This window comes from Harpia harpyja, chromosome 4 (assembly GCF_026419915.1).
Source record: "Harpia harpyja isolate bHarHar1 chromosome 4, bHarHar1 primary haplotype, whole genome shotgun sequence".
Taxonomy (NCBI): Eukaryota; Metazoa; Chordata; class Aves; order Accipitriformes; family Accipitridae; genus Harpia; species Harpia harpyja.
The window spans coordinates 48,400,540-48,411,700 of NC_068943.1; the positions used below are offsets into that span (position 1 = coordinate 48,400,540).

The 11,161-nt window shown below is 50.2% G+C and overlaps 1 long non-coding RNA gene across 1 annotated transcript in view; it reads left to right on the forward strand.

The window, feature by feature from the left end:
- LOC128140320 (uncharacterized) overlaps positions 1-9,223 on the forward strand; it is a 40,565-nt gene extending 31,342 nt beyond the window's left edge. The window contains exon 3 of the long non-coding RNA XR_008234692.1: positions 8,738-9,223. This is a non-coding gene — a long non-coding RNA (uncharacterized LOC128140320). The remainder of the gene's footprint in view (positions 1-8,737) is intronic.
- Positions 9,224-11,161: the final 1,938 nt, after the last annotated feature.

Below are 11,161 nucleotides of genomic sequence, written 5' to 3' on the forward strand. Positions count from 1 at the left end.
ACAAAATACACCGTAAGCACTAACTTGGACCTCCTCAGAGCAAACCCAAGGAATTCTGCTGATGGCTCTGGAGATAGGATCCTGTCTTGAATACCTAGCCATGGCAATGTTAATTAACACACTCATCTCAGATTTAATTCACCCTTGAACCTGTATGAGCTAATCTCACTTTAAAGTTCACTCTTTACAGACAAATATTAAACCCATATATACTTGGGGTTGTACCCATATGGTAGCGTGTTTCATATCCGTTATTGAAGCTCTCCATGTCTTGCTCGTGCATTTTCCTGTTGCTTTCTGCAATCAGTTATACAAAAACAATACAGCAGTACATCAGCAAAATAAACAAATAACTCCAGTTGAGGATTATGTTAACAAGTTCAGCAATAAATGACAATTATTAGTCAATATATACAAATGACTTAATTCTTTTAACACATCAGGCAACACTGGAGATAAAGTATAACTTGGGAAATTGGTTGCATATTTCATTCTGAACAGAAGATGTGAAGAAAAACATCAGAGCAAGCAAACACATCTGGCTCATTAACGTGATTCTCTTTTCCCAGTAAAGAATCTCAAGCAGATTTGAATGGACACCAGAGCATCTCTATAAATCAGATTTAGCTCCCCACAGCAAGTGCTGGGGAAGCTGCCAGGCATCAGTTAACCTGTCCTTTGCAACATTTCTCTCGCTGCTAATTCCAGAAACATTGGAGCGATTAGCATGTCAAGAAGTTTCCATAGTCCCAAATATGTCCTGCTTCCCAAACCTGATACTGGAATTAGGCATGGATTAATCTTCTAACATCCAGTGAAAAAATAGGAACTTAAGTCTCTGTAAGTAGAAAAATAGCTATTTTACTAACTTAGGATGAATGTTGGCTTAAAAGGAGGAATCTGTCCAGTGGGGAAAAATGAGGGCACATGCATGCCTTATCGTATATATGATATAACATGGGGGTATTTGATTGACATGGGGAGTATGCTGTTGGCTAGGGAAGGCCCCTCTTAATGCACGTCGTAGGGGTGTGCATGTGGTCCAGAAGGCCTCCGGGGCTGGGGGTTTTTTGCTATTAATATGTACACACGTAGATGCAGCTCAGCAGGCTTTTAGAACGGCTTTTGTAGGGATGCGTGTGTGGTCCCCTGACAGGGAGAAGGCGGTGAAGAGCCACCGGCCCCGAGAGCATCTCCCCATCCCGCAGGGACTCACCATGCAGTGGCTTTCCCGCAGGACGACTTAGCCCTGGGAGCTGCGGCTTTCCCTCTTGCATCAGGAGCTGGGGGAGGAAAGGGGTTGCACTCGGTATGTAACACAGCAAGGTCATTCATCTGAAAAATTATTAACGAGAATTTTTATTATCTATGTTCCATATAAATGGCTTCCTCAGCAGAGGAGCATCCAGTGAAATTATGCCAATTCTCCAGGTCTGTGCACAATGCCAACGGAAGACGTTTATTTTGGTCATGGGTGATAAAAAGGAAATTCAGCTCCATGCCATGGCTTAGGATAGCATCTCGATGAATTAGTCTGAAACCAGACCTGGCCTTTAAAATTGACTTTTAAAAATCGAGCGCTAAAACTGACACCCAGAGATGTGTGATCTCACGTGATGTTTCCCAAGGCAAACAGCACTATCTTCTCCAGTACCACCAGTGCACCCCACCACCTGTCAGGGGCCGTGAGATCTGGTTCGAGTGAAGCAACCACAGGAGCTCGGAGCCGCTGGACCGAAGGGAATGCCTGGGTGGAGGGAAGCGGCTGATCGCTGGACTCGCTGGGGATGCTCGTCTGACCCCGCTGCAGCACCCATAACTGCAGGGGCTCTCCTGCCCACAGCGGGTAATGGGATGGGGTACCCATCAACACCGTCCCTTAATTGCAGCACGTCCTTTACGTGCAGCCTGCTTGCAAAGTTTCACTGAGCTTTGGCTATTTGGAAAACCTCTGGGTTTCTGCGGGTAGGATAGTTTGCATAAAAAAAGAGTGACACGGTTATTGCTTAAAGCACTTAGCTTTAAATTATCTTCTGTTTGAAAATTTTCAAGCAAAAACATTAACTCAAGCCTAACTGGGAGGAGGTGCTGCAGGTTGGAGGCAGGACACTTTTTTCACATCAATCAGAGATGTTGACTCTTTACCAGCACATAAGTGGGACTCGTTCCTCCCTCGCTGCTGACACGGGGCCAGGCCTGCCACATACCAGAATTTTTCCAGTGTTTTCTGTCCTTGTACATTTTTGTAAAAGCCCTTATATGATACAGAAGCTGAGCAGAATTCTCGTGTCTTGGGATTTGTTCCTATATCTTCCATGGGAGTTTTGCCCAAGTCCTCATTTTCTTCCCCTATTAAAGTGCACCCTTACCTGAGAGAGGATCTAGGTGTTCGATACTTAGAGTCACAAAGGCATTTAGGGCTTCATGTTCCTCTGATTTTTTTTTTTTTATGTGTTGTGGACTTCTTTTAGTTCAACTGCTGCTTGAACTTAGAGTTTATATACTAATTTGAATTTTTTATTATGATTTATATAATAATTTCACATTAAGTATGCACTGGTAGCAAATTTCCATGGAAAAATGTAGTAATTCTTGGTGCAGGAGTGTCTGCGGGGTCGCCTAGGGTGTGGAAGGAGCAGGCAGAGCTCTTCCCTCAGGGACTGTCCCCCTGCCCATGGGGACGGAGGGGAGGACTCCTCCATCACCGCCATGGCGGTGCCCCCGCTCTTGCCTGGACCACACTGGCTGTCCCACCGGCGCGGTGCCTTTGAACGTCTCCCGTGTGAGGTTCTCATGAAGGGTAAGGGGTGAGATGCCACAAATGGCGTAACTCCGTCTGTCGGCGGAGCCGGGGGATGAGCACGGTGCGGGACACCAGGTCCCCGAGCAGGTGTTGCTGCCGCAGCACGTGCTGACACATAGCTCGGGTCCCTCCTCGGGTCCAGCCCCCAGCGATTTGCCCATGCGGAGGAGCCAGGCTCTATCGCAGTCTCACACCCCTGCCTCCCGGCTTCGTGCCCTGCCGTGCTGAGGGGAGGGGGAGGAAGGGCGGTAAAGGCAAATAACCTGCATTTCTAGAAAGCAAAATAATAGGCACGCTGTAGGAGCTGTTGTTAAAGCCGAGGAGCCGCTCTTCCCCTCTGCTGCAGAGCAGATGTCAAAATATTTCCCCCGCTGGCTGCACGGGAATTGGTGGAGGCTGCAGCCGGCAGCCTGCGGACGCTGTGGATGCCCCCCACGCACCTCCCCAGGCGTGGGAGACGCTGTTAACTGGCTTCTAGGAGATGGTGTCCAGGGCAGATCCCAAAGAGCCCTGGGTTCGGCGAGTCGGGTGCGTTGCCTTGGCCAAGGAGCCCGGCACCGGCGCTGGCCACGGGGCTGGCGTGCCAGCCGCGGGTCCTTAACCTCCGGTGGATCCCGGGAACACCGGGGGGAATAGCTCTAAACCCCATTTAAATAGGGAGCGGGGGGGAGGGAGAGGGGAACATTTATTAACATCTAATCCTGTTAAGATTTTCTACACCATATGTCTGAGCAACAGAACATGTGAAATGTGTACTAATTACTCCTGCCAGTGTCATGTGTGTATATTTTATATGCAGTCCCTGACCTTTTTGTTAATAACTTCACATTATATTCATTGACCTGAAACAAATTGAATTCAGTGGCACTCACTCAAGAATTGAATTACATAGTCTTCTTAATTGGTCTCTTATTTAAATGTGGAAAAGTAACAGTTTACCACCTGTAATTTTTTTTTTTTTTCCTTAAGAAATTCCTGCAGTGAGCGCACGTGTGTGTGCATGCATGCCGGGGTCGTGTCTGGGGGGGAATTATCACGGAAAACCTAAGCCCAGCATGTGCCGCAGAGCAGAAAACCCCCCACAAAAGTTTTGTCCCTCCGAAACGAAACCACTTGTAGAAGTCTGTAAAAGCACCCGAATAATCTCCCCTCCTTGGGGGAAAGGGCAGCACCTGGGGCGAGCTGCCCCCCCAGCTCCCAGGACCCCCCACGCTGGGTGAACATCTCCGCTCGCCTCTGCTCAGCACCAATCCCTACGAACTGCCTGTCCCGCTGGCTTCTGCCAGGTCCCATCCCCAGCCTCGCTGTCTGCTCCCGAGCGCAGAAAGCCAAGGTGGGGAGCTGCGGGGTGCCTCGCCTGCCGGCGGCCATCCCGGGAACACCGACCCACGGAGGATCCTCGCCTGCCATGGAGGAGACAGAGGCCGGCTGAAATTTCTGCTTTGATTTTATTCTTCCAATGCCGAGTTAATTGCCAAAGCCGCAAAGAGGAGACTTACTCTTTACTTACTATATTTAACTTAAAAATGCAAATGTTATTAGTGTCCCGATCATTGATAAGAGTGCCTTTGTGCCATGCTTTAACCTCTATTAGGGGGGATTATGAGAACGTATCCACATTGGCATTTTCTAAGTGTCACTATGACAGCACTTGCTGCACAAATGCCTGGCTGTCACACTGAGGTTTATCACTAGGTTTTTTCCTGCGAATGCAGACTAATAAGCCCAGAAATTACAATTGCCTCCCTGCCGAATCTGTGATAGGCGGAAATAATGATATCAGTGCCCTGCTAATCTCCTTGCCTCTGCGCTTGGCACCATCCTATTGAGTCACCTGTCATACGCCGCTTTGATGAGGCGAATTCAATCTCTCAGCTATAATGACAATGGAGCCATTTTAATGTTTGGAAATGATTATGTGAAGGTTTCTCTTTGCTCTGTCTTGGCAAGCAAACCAGGTCAATGTTCAGGCTGTGTCTCCTGCCACCGCTAACGACTTGGAAGGAGCCAGGCTGTATTAAGTGAATATGCCAAGTTATTAGAAAGGAGATGCTGAAGGCAGCTTTGCGGGGGGAGACTCTTTATTTCCTTTTTCACAGCAAAGCACAAGCCTGAGAAGATGCTTTACACACGTGAGCATCTCGCACGCCGGCGCGGTCCCCAGCAGCGGTGTACCGGGGCGCGTGTGCTCCGCACACCACATGCGCGCAGCTGCGGGCACCTCGCAGCACCCCCCCGTGCCCCCACGCACCCATGGCCGCCGCGTTGTCCTTGGTGCTCTGTACGCTCTTCCAGCGCTAGTCCCGAGGCTGCTGCTCCAGGACGGGCGCGAGGACGGATGCAAGCGCATCCCCAGCCCCGACGGCGCTGTGCCACAGGCACAGCTCGGTCCTCAGCGGCTTGTTGGGTAAAGCGCGATGCGACAGCGGAGCAGGAGCGGGCAAGGGACCCCCTCGGGTCACGGGGCAAAGCCCGGCGCGTGCTAGCGACGCTTGGCCGTGCCGGCGGGCAGCTGGTTTGGCGCCGGCGGGTTGCTCCCATGTACGTTCAATACACCATGTTGGGTAACTGTGGTTAAGTTGCGGGTACTGGAGGGCAGGGCAGGGCTGGCTGCTGAATTCACCTTCAGAAAAACCTCCAAGCTCTTGAAGAGGGTTTCTGCTGCATCACCTGGTAGGAGCTGTGCTGATTTTGACTTATCCTTATGTACCAGCCCAAAGGACAGATGAGCAGCACTGCAGCAGGGGCTGGAGCAAGGAGAGCAGGGGTGCTGGCTCAGGGCACCGCAGGAGCAGCCAGGCAAGCCATGAATGGGCCATTGCCTGGGTTGTTCATCTCTTCCTTTAAAATTTCAAGCTCAGAGCAACTTCCTCTTCCTCAGACTGCGATTTGTCACAGATCACAAAGACTAGAAAATGTGCCCAGGTAGAAAAATCCCTTTCTCCCCAGCCCAATGCGTGCAAAATGCACTTGCAAATCTCTGTGTTTGCACAACAGGCTGCAGGGAGCTTAAGGTCTGTCTAACTTAAAAAACCAAGCGCCAGTCCACTCATCTGTTGGGTCAATAAATGGGGAAGTGAACTGATCTGCTGCCAGAGGGGCGGTGGGGAGAGGCATGCCGGAGGCAGGCTGGGCAGTGATGGGGAGAGTCCCACGAGGTGCGGGGTGTCACGTGTGTGATTCCTACCTTTGTGTTGCTTCCGATGAATTTCGTGATAGAGAAACTGCATTTCTTCCCTTCTCAAGCATCTGTGTCTCCGATGTCAGTGGTCTCTGAAACTAGGTCTCATCCTAGCCTTTAAATACGAGCTGAAACTCTCTATTTGTTTATTTTAATGTAAAAGGAAAATAACTACATTTCTTCAAGCTGTCGCAGGTCCCAAATTCACAGAGGAAAGCATCTCCAGACTAAATGAGGGTTTAAAGTCATCTTGGAGAAGCGCAGGGTCTATTGGGGCCCACAGCTGGAACTCCATTGGTTGGGTAAAATTTGGGGGCTCTGCATGCCGCTTGGGGCTGCCTCCCGGACGGTCTCTCCCTGGCATCTCTCTGGCAAGGTCATATGGGATGTGGGTGACAAGGATGTGGCCCAATCCTGCAGAGACGTGCGAGTCCCAGCTGGAAGTGGTGCTTCTCGTGCAGTCTCCATCGCCACTGCTCCGCACGAGGCGTCCCCAACTCTCAGCCCATCCTCTGGCATCGAGGTGCGGCACCCCCGGGGCCAGGCAAGGGGATGCTGCACCCACGGACCGGGGGCTTTCTTCGTCATCTTCCTGCTGGCGTTTGCTGCTGGGTTATTAGTATTTATTAATATGACATTAATTTTCTGAAATCTCGACCAACTCTTTGATAAGGGAGGAATAAAGAAGTAGAATTTCAGATGTCAAGCTTTTATTAACGAAAGTGTTCAAGGCCATCTCTGGATGGATATTACAGGCTGCTTTCACTCTGCTCTTCAGTTTATGAAAAGCAATTGTTTAGCTGTATAGAGAGTATAGAGCAGAATCAAATTGACCTGTGTGATACAGAAAGTAGCGCTGAGCCCATTTAACTAAGGGTCCTTTGAAAGAAATCTTTTTTATTATAGATGAGTGCTGAAATTATTTCAAGGAAGTGATTATCTGTGTAATAATTTTAAATGCATGAGTGACTTCCACATATAAAATTAAGGCAGCCCAAGGCAGCAGATTTGGAGATAGGCTTAACACATGGCAAGCAGCACAGTGACACAAATGCTCGGGGCTGTTCCCCCAGTATTCATTTTCAGGGATGCTCCTGGTAGGAGCCCTGCCCTGTGCAGTCAGCCTGGTGGGGATGAAGTTGGTGGGGATGGATGCTGGGATAGGATGGATGCTTGGATGGGACGCATGCTGGGATGGGACGCATGCCGGGATGTCGGTGTTTGGGATACGGGGGTCGTCTGGTTTCGGTTACATCCTTGCAAGCCCGGGGGAGCCCGGCTCGGAGCTGGCTTTGCCCCGCACATCTGGGCAGCCTCGGGATGCACAAGCCCCACGCGTGCCTGCGTAGCTGGGGGCTCGGCGCCGCCACCCCCCCACGCACCCCCACATCTCCCTTAATTAAGGCAGCCAATCTAATTAGGGCGGCGCCCCGCTGCAGCCGCCCCGTGGGGGCGCATCAAAGCCCGCGTGGGGCGCGCGTGGGGGGCGGCGCGCGGGCAGCGCAATTACCCAAGTTAAGAAAACATCCCTGTAATTAGCGAGGCACCTCTAAGCACAAGGAATGGAAATTAGTCACAGCGCAATAAATTAGTCGGTGCATATATTACGTGCCGTGAGCACCCCGGGGGCCTCCTGTTTGCAAGGCTTTGGTTTGCAACCCCATGCCTCTCAGTAAAGCATTCATCCCTAGGTGATTATGTTCCAGCAAAAGGAGTTTTTAACTGAATTACAAATTTTCTTTTCTAATTCTTTTGTAGGCAGAATTGGGATTCCTCACTTTTTTCTCTTCTTTTTTTTTTTTTTTTTGAAGGTCCGGGGAGCAAAGCCACTTCCCTCCCCCTTCAGCTAATAATTAATTTTCAGCTTTTCAGGGTGCTTCAAGACCCTGCATTGTTTGCTTTAATTAGGAGCAGTAGTTAAGGAACTATTTCAAAATCCCTCCCCAATTTTGAACTATTTTAGCTGTCGTTTCTTTACTGGGGGAAGAAAAGGGGAGGGCAAAGCAGGAAATTGGACTGTAGCAGCACATAACATTTGCATCAAAATAATACAGCCGGCAACAGAAAATCACAATCACATCACTCAGAAGGAAGGAACAGAATACAAATTAAAGGAATAATGTAAATTTTTTGCCATTAAGCTTCAATGACCATTTGAAATGGTGCAAGGCACAAAGGCTTTGATGAGCATCATCCAGTTTGATTATTCATACTTGTGCTTCTGCTTGAATTAAAGTAGGAGTGCTAGAGCCTGTTAGAGCAAAATATTTGAATTGGTAGTGAACTCTCACCTTTACTTGCATCCATTTACTTTTCAAATGAATACCAGATAAGTTAGTGCATTTTATAATCGGCCTGTTTTCCAGTGAGTGCTGTCATTACATACCAATTTCTTTTAGAAGTGCTTCCTAAGAAACATTAAATACTTACAAATAAGGATCTGTCCATCACCGGCAGCAATCCTATTTGAGCAGCGTTAGGCGACTCAGGCAGGTTGCGTGCCCTCCCTTTGATGGTTGTGTGCATGACTTCTCCGGCCCCACGCACGGCTGCCACCGGTGTTAAACCCTGCTCGTTAGCTGCCCGGCAGGCTCTGCTCCCCGCCGGGCTCCACGCAAACACCTGGCTGGTTTGCAAACAAACACCCTGCCCGGCCAATGTGTGCCCGTGCCATGCTGCCTGCGGGGGGACCTGCTTTCAATCTAAAGAGTGATTTTATTTTATTTTATTTTATTTTATTTTATTTTACTTAGGTGGTATCATCTCCTCCTCTGAAAAACAGAGCCAGGTCCACAGCTGGCAGAGGGACACATCCAAAGGAGCCTGGTTTCAAAGGGAAGAGCTGCCCAAGGTTCGGGGAAGGCCCATAGCAAAGGCTGAGCCAACTGGTCCCACCGATGGAGGTGCGTCTGGTGCGCAGGTGTTGCCGAGTTGTGCACAGGAACATCCCTGGCTTTAACTAGCCAGATTTTCCATCTGCAGATATGCGAAGAGCAAGCGTTTTGGCATTCAGAGGCGCGGCTGCCCATGGTCAGGAGTTATCCCTCAACTCCCGACCTGCAGGGTGGCACGGCACGGGGACGTTGTTTGCAGGGGCTGGGGCGGCAGGACAGCACCGTCACCCTGCGTCCCTGAGCCATCCCGGGCCAGGCTTCTCCCGCTGCCCTGTGCCCACTTTCTTCCTTAAGCGATCGCTGCTTCACCCGGTTTCTAGCACTCACCGTCATGAAACACAGATAGCTTGCAGAGAGGAAAATTGAAAGAACAGTATTTAATCTGGTTTTCAGACACTGTGTTGTGAATAATGATGGATGCAGAGAAAAAGCAAGGAGCGTTAATGTGGGGTAGCAGGAACCAGCCCAGACAAACTTCCCCGGGGACCTGATGCTGACCAGCTGAAGAGGCTGGCAAGTTTGCTATGTACCTAAATGAGAGCAAAACTGGCCAGGTATTTGTTTACCATGAACTAGGAAGATATAGTAGGATTTTACAATTGAGCTTTTTGCAAAAGAAACATATTTTAAATTAACTCGGAATTTCTCCTTTAAGAGAAAAAAAATCAGTGTATTCCAGTGGTCAGGTTTCAGATTGCTTATATACAAATACTGGTCCAGATTTGTAAAGAGAGACAAGCCAGCCGTGGGAGTTTATCAGCTTTGTGTGTGTTAATGTGCACACACAGATCTAGCAGATTACACCGAGTTACTAATGGTGCGGCTCACTCCTTAATAAAAAGTTTAGAGGCAGGCTTGGACTAGGTGATAGGCTTAGTTTCTCCGGGGCATTGCAGAGAGCGTGTAAGGAGCCTTCTGGGACGGCGGGTGTGACCGGCTGCAGCAAGCGTTGGAACAAGCTGAGTTCCCCCAAGTTACACCCCATTATTACCAGTTACCCTCTAACTTTCACCCGTTTGCTGTGCTTATGTTTGTTAATCAAGTTTATAATACTGCTGTGCTAGAGCTACTCAATTATAAGTCATGGGGAGGGGGAGATGTAGGGATTGGCGCACGGAAGATCTCGCGGTGGTACGGAAAGATAGGGTAACACCCTCCTCATGACAGAGCTACCGCGTAACACAAGTAGGTGGAAACAAAGTAAGACCCTATATAAGACGCTGTTTGCTTTGAATAAACGCCATTTGCAGCATCCTCATATTGGTGTCAGTGCTCTTTGGCCCAGAGGTGGGATGTAGTGCCTCTGTGCCGTCTCAGCCAGACGTGGTCGTCGCCCAGAGAAAGGCGACAGGGGGGTGCTGCTGGCACCGGCTGGGGCTTCCCTCCTTTCCCACCTACACCAGGGACCCACAGGCTCCTGTGAGAAGCCAAACTGCAGCCTCCTACCTTACTGCTCAAAATCACTGCAGCAAAAGCCTTTTGCTGCCTTCAGCACCCATTATCGAAAAGATCTGCAGGGCTGGGCCATGGGGCTGAAGGAATTTTAATATTGTGATGCACTTTTTCGCTGCAGGAAGGTGCTGTTGGCTGTGGGCTTCGGGAAAGCCTGGGTGTTTTGGGACAGCCCGCTGCTGCAAGGAGAAAAGCCCCAGGTCTCTATTTTCCTGGCTGTGTTTACAGTCCCATGCTGGTGCTACCCAGGAGTTTTTCCTGACAGTCATTTGTATCTCATCATCCCTAGGCTTTGGCCAGCCTTGGGCCAGGTTTGATGGCTTAGTGAAGATGTGACCCATTTTTACTCCCCGTTGGGTGCCGGCCACAGCCCACCAGGGCAGGCAGGGCAGGCAGGGCAGGCAGGGCAGGCAGGCCTCTTCAGCAAGCGCTGCTGAGGCAGGGTGAGCTTAGCTTTGCTGCGCTGCCCTGGGCTTAGCAGGTTATTCCTAAGGAGCAATGAGCTGGTGATCCCACTTAGATACATCCTTCAACTCCATCCAGCTGGAGATGTCAGCAGAGCTGGCAGCACCAGCAAAGGTGGCGTCGGTGACCATGGATGGGGTGTTGGACAGCAATTATTTTGCTTTTCTGCTCTGGCGTGACTCGACGAGCCCCACATGCTTTGGTACCTGCTGCACAGTTAAAGCACAGCCGCCAACATGGGGGTCTCGCTGCTGTGGACCCCGTGTCGCCTCCCCAAACTCCCTCCAACCTTGGCAGTGCACGGGCAGGATCTGCTCCTGCCTGTCCAGGGCGGGTCTGCCCCTCCGCACCAGTTTGCAAACACCC